The 6,119-nt window shown below is 35.1% G+C and overlaps 1 pseudogene; it reads left to right on the forward strand.

The window, feature by feature from the left end:
- The first annotated feature begins 286 nt into the window (after positions 1-286).
- On the forward strand, positions 287-723 carry LOC102028785 (annotated as a pseudogene).
- Positions 724-6,119: the final 5,396 nt, after the last annotated feature.

Raw genomic sequence — 6,119 nt, forward strand, 5'->3', positions numbered from 1 at the left:
AGAGCAAACAAAAATCAAAGCACTAAGTATAGAAAATATACACATTATAAACCAATTCATCTAACTGATACTTATAGAACACTTTGTGCAATAATAGAAAAATATATTTTTAAAGCATGAATGTATCAAACCATTTACTATGTCATACAAGGAGTAAAAATTACAAATCATCTTCTATAATTAACAGAATTAAATTAGAAATAAAAAAAGAGAAAATAGATCAGTCCAAGTGGAGCATGTTGAGTGGCTGTGTGATCAAATCTTAGGAACCCATAGTGCTTGCAGCATGGCTGACCAAATGACCAAACAGCAGATAGCAGAATTTCAAGAAGCTTTTTCCTGATTTGACAACAGCTGTGATGGAACTGTATAATAAGAAAGAAATTAGGAACTCTACTGAGGTCTTTTGGCAGAAATGCACAGAAGCAGTTAAAAGACATGATTAATGAAGTAGATACTGACGGTAATGCCATACTAAACTCCTCTGAATTTCTGACAGTTATGGCAAGAAAACTGAAATACACAGTGAAGAAGAAATTTGAGAAGTTTCTGTGGATTTAAAAAGGATGGAATTGTTATATTAGTGTGCGACAAAGCTTTGTCATTCGATGACAGCCCTTGGAGAGACATTAACAGATGAAGAGACATCAAATGATTGGAGAAGCAGATGGTGATGGTGATGGTGAAGTCAGTATAAACAGTTTGTATAGCTCAGTGGCATAAGCACCTGCCTGGCAAATGTAAGGTCCTGAGTTTGATTCCCAGTACCAGAAAAAAAAAAAAAATGATGACATCAAAATGAAGACATTGTACAGAACATGTTAAGTTTCTTGAATAAAATTTTTTATCTTTTCTTTATTTGTAACTTATCTGTAAAAGTTTCTCCCCTCATCAAAAATATGCATATATAGTAATTAGGGCCCCATTCTTCCATTTTGTATCTTTCATCTTGCTGTCATTGTCCCAAAACATTATTTTAGAAAACTGATCAAGTAGCATGTTGCACGTGACTTACTTTGAATATATCTAAATTATTTTGCACATCTAAACTTACATGGAGTTTGTCAATAGAGGAGACATCTAGATTACACCTTTTTCAAAAGTAGGTTTTTAGGGGGCTGGGGATTTAGCTCAGTGGCACAGCGCCTGCCTGGCAAGCGCAAGGTTGTGAGTTTGATTCCCAGTACTGGAAAAAAACAAAAGTAGGTTTTTAGGAAATGCCAGAGGCTGTTATTGAAGCATAAAGTTCTGACTCTACATTCATTGATAATATGCACTTAAAATTCCACTGTTACAAAATGTGAAAAGAAAATTTTAAAATTAAGAGATACAACATAATAAAATCCATGAAATGTAACTAAAATGATTACCTAAGGGAAATATTATAGCTTTAAATTATTACATTAGAAAAAAAGTTTAAAATCTGTTATCTGTTATTTATATTAGTAAATATAAAAAAGAACATTAAATCTGATCTAAGTAAAAATGACCAGAGAAGAAAATAATAAAATAGAAAAAGGAAAGAAAAATTAATGAAACAAAATAGTCTCTGAAAAGAATAAAATAGTTGAACTTGAGTTACAATAAACAGTAATAAAGTAAAAAGATGATTCAGGTTACCAAGATCAGGAAGAACATAAAAGCAGTTGCTAATGATATGATCACCATTAAAAGAATGAGCTATTAGTTTAAAATGTGTAACAAAGCCAGGCATGCTGGCACATACCGTTACTCCAGCACTCAGGAGACTGAGGCAAGAGAATTTCAAGTTCATCAAGACCAGCCTAGCGACTGGGCATATAGCTCAGCAGCACAAGTGCCTGTCTGGCAAGCGCAAGGTCCTGAGTTCAATTCTCGGCACACACACAAAAAAAGGACCAGCCTAGTCTACATAGTAAACTCAAGTCTAGCTTGGATTACATAGCAAGATGCTGTCTCAAAAAAGCAATCATAATAATAATCATTATTATTAGTATTATCATTATTATAGATAATAATGACAATAAATAAAGTGAACAAGCTTCTTGAAAAGCAAAAATTACAAAGGAGACCCAAGAAGAAATTAAATAGCTAAACTAATTGAGGACTTTTTTTAACTAGAAAAACACAAATTTAGAGCTGGAAGTCCATGATGGAGCATTTGCCATTCATGCACAAAACCCTAAGTTTGATAACCAGCACAAGAAGGAAAACACAAATGCAGACACACATACTTAGAAATAAAATTTATGACATGAAATTTCCAAGGATCCCTACATTTGTTGTTGTTGTTGTTGTTGTTTCTTGGTTTCATTTTTTTTCTGGTATCAGGAATCAAACTCACAACCTTGCGCTTGCCAGGTAGGCGCTGTGCTGTTGAACTAAATCCCCAGCCCAGGATCCCTACATTTATAAAGAAATTAAATTGCAGTTAAGTATTTTACAGCAAACAAAACTATATGGTGCAAAAAGACAAGGAAAAGAAATAGAAGGGCATATAGACTGGTAATCACAAATTGTTTTTTTTTTGTTTTGTTTTGTTTTTTGTTTTTTTTTTGTTTGTTTGTTTTTCTCCGGTACCGGGAACCGAACTCATGACCTTGCACTTGCCAGGCAGGCGCTTTGCCGCTGAGCTAAATCCCCAGCCCCCACAAATTGTTAAATCTTCATTCACTGATAACATAATAATCTATGTTGAAAAACTTAAGTCACCTATAAAAATATACTAGAGTTATAAATAAAATTACCAACAGAGGAGGCCCCCAGTCAAGATACAGTAATCAATTATATTTCTCTACACTAGCAATAAACAAATGAAAATTATAAAACAAAACTACTTTCAATAAAATTCAAAGACAGAAGATAATCACAAATGAACTTAAAACTTAGTTAAAAAAAAAAAAAAGGCTGAAAGAAGTATAATGTAAAAATACCAAACATTGAAGAAAAAAATTACAGGAGACCTAAATAAATACATATTTATTAGAAGATGTGAAGATTAATCTTTACAAATTCTTAACAAATTGTTTCATGGATTCAGTGTAGCCCCAAGAAAACTAAAGCTAGACTTTTTGTATAGAAATTGTGAAAATGACTTGAAAATATACATGAAAAAGCAAAATATCTGAAAAAGTAAAAATATTTTTTAAAAATACAAAGTTGGAGAAATGAAACTGCTTGATTTCAAGATATAGAAAACTGCTACACATAGTAAATCAGTGGGAACAATAAACAGTCCAAAACTAAACTTATCTATCCATAGTCCTTTGACTACTACAAAGATGCCAAAATAATTCAGTGAAGAAAATATTAGTTTTAAAATAAATAGTGCTAAAGCAACTATGTTTCAATATTTTCTACAAAGTGAAAACTTGAAGCCAGGAGTGGCGCTCCATACCACCTATAATCCCTGCATTCAAGAGGCTGAGGCAGGAAAATCACTGGGAATTTGAGGCCAGCCTATACTATATAGTGAGTTCAAAATAAGCCTGACCTACATAGCAAGGTCCTGCTAAAAAAACAAGAACAAACTATTTATACACAAGATAGCTGGGATAATTGCACTACTGATTTCTATTGGTTTGTTGAAAGGAACAGTTAATGCTTAATTGCTTTACCAATCTTGCATGCCTATGTCTGGTGATCTGAGCAAGCACTTTGAAAACAGTATGTAATATAGTAACTACTTTTAATTTCTTATCACCTTATTTTGAAATTCTGCATCATTTTTATTGCTTTTTGATGTTTTGTTTTTGACTTTGTGTTTTTTGTTTTTCATTTTTTTGTTTTTTCTCTTTAAAATAAAATTTTTAAAATAGAAACTTGACTCACATCATTACATACAAAAAATTTACTTGAAATGAATCAAAGACGTAAACATAAATTCAAAATTATTAACTTTTTTTTTTTTTTTGGCGGTACCAGGGATCAAGCTCATGACCTCGCGCTTGCCAGGCAGGAGCTTACTCCACTGAGCTATATCCCCAGCCCCCCAAATTATAAACTTTTATAAAAGATCCTAGTAGTCGGGCATAGTGGGGCACACCTATAATCCCAGCACTTGGGAGGCTGAGGCAGGAGGATCATTGCAAGCTCAAGGCCAGCCTGGGCTACAAGTGAACTCAGAGCTGGCCTGAACTACATAGCGAGACCCTGTCTCAAAAAACCCCTCCCCAAATCCTAGTAATCTTGGGGTATTTTTCTTTAAAAGAAAACAATAAAAGCATGAGCTAGAAAAGAAAAAGCTGACAAACTATACTTAAATAATTAAAATGTTTGCTTGTCAAAAACAAAGGTATCTCATATTTTATACAACTTGCAAACTGAGAAGTTAACAAGTGACAGTTCCCGGATGTCATCATCCAAGACTTCTGGGTCTGAGCTTTATCACCCACGGCATAGCAAATGGCATGACCATCACCATATTTATACCAATTCCCTTTGACCCTTTTCATCACTAGGACAAAATATCTGAAAAATAAAAACTTAGAGGAAGTATTTATTTGGGTTCATAGTTTCAGAGGTTCCAGTCCATGGAACCTATTGCTTTAAGCCTGTGGTGAGGCAGAAATTATAGCAGAAGACCACGGCAGAGGGAAGCTGTTCATTTCACTGCTGGCAAGAAGCAAAGAGATCAGGAAAGAACCGACAGGAGGTATACGTTTAAAGGCGTGCCTTCAGAGAACTACTAACTCCAAATGAATCCCGGCTCCAAGTGGACCCATCAGCTGCAAACTGATCAACCAGTTAGCAATTGGTAAGATTAGTGTCCCCATGATACAATCACCTCTGGGCCCCACCTCTGAACACAGATGCATTAGGGGTTAGCCCTCAGTACATAAACCTTTGAGGGTCACTCCATAGCTAAACCATAACAGCCCCCAAATCTCATGAGATGAGGGAGATAGACACAGACAAATGCCCCAACACTCAGTGAGCTGTGTTAAAGAAAATGTCTGTGCTTAGAGGCCTTTTCTTTTGCCCTGTGTCCTAAGCCTGGATTTCCTTCACTTCAGAAGAGGATATTATCTTTATTACACTAGATAGTCAGTGCGACTGCCCTTTGATCTGGAGTTTTTATCTTTCCTCTAACGTTCCTGCCCTGCAAGTATCTTTTAAAAAATAATCTGGGAAGAGCCTCAGTTATTACGTATTCATAATAAATGCAGAAACATAAAGGACCCATGAAGCATGAGCTCCAGTTTTACTAAGCTCAAGAAGCCAGATGCAAAAGTATTTGCACTAAATAATCCCAGTTTTACAAATTCTAGAAGACATAGGATTTAGCTATAGGGACAGAAAAGAGATCATTGGGGCTTTTAGGATTCAGGAGAAACTTTGGCTTCAAAGTTACATAAATTTAGAGTAATTGAAATATTCTGAATTTTGATTACCATGATACCCACTTATATACATTTCCATTTCCAAAGGTTCATTAAAATGCACACTTACAATGTATTTTTTTGCTTTTGAAATTTATCCACAAAAGGCAATAAAAATAACCTGTTTGAGGGCTGGGCATAGTGGCGCATGCTTATAATCTCAGCACTTGGGAAGCTGAGGCAGGAGGACTGCCAAGAGTTCATGGCCAGCCTAAACTACATAGTGAGTTCAAGTCCACCCTGGACTACATAGCAAGACCCTGTTTCAACAAATAATAAGTAAATAAATAATGGAAAATTTAAAAAACAGAAAAATAAAATAATCTCCTTGGGGCTGTATCCCAGTTACATAAAAGGTGACTTGAAAATAAATTCACAGGTGAAGACTTCATACGTGAAAAATATAGTGTTATACTTTGAATATGATAACATACGTATTTAAATTAATCATATTATCTAACATTTACATGAAATAAAGTAAGCTTTTTATAGTTAATATGAAACTATATTTCATAAGGGAAAGATAAATTCAGGGAGACGACCACTACAGCGTTTGTCGTGGTGAGCTCTTGAGTCATGGATTCCACACGTGGCAGGGCCACTCACCAACTCCAAGCCTCTTCAGTGCTTCCTCGTGGCCCGGGCAGCAGAGGCATGAACCATCCCAGTGACCTGATCATGGACAAGGCCTATGGCCTAGTAAAGGAGATATGCACAAACCACTGGAAACCCCAGGATGAAATAATGAGCCACCAGTGC

Source organism: Chinchilla lanigera, unplaced genomic scaffold, assembly GCF_000276665.1.
Source record: "Chinchilla lanigera isolate Chin_1 unplaced genomic scaffold, ChiLan1.0 scaffold00031, whole genome shotgun sequence".
In the NCBI taxonomy this organism is placed as follows: domain Eukaryota; kingdom Metazoa; phylum Chordata; class Mammalia; order Rodentia; family Chinchillidae; genus Chinchilla; species Chinchilla lanigera.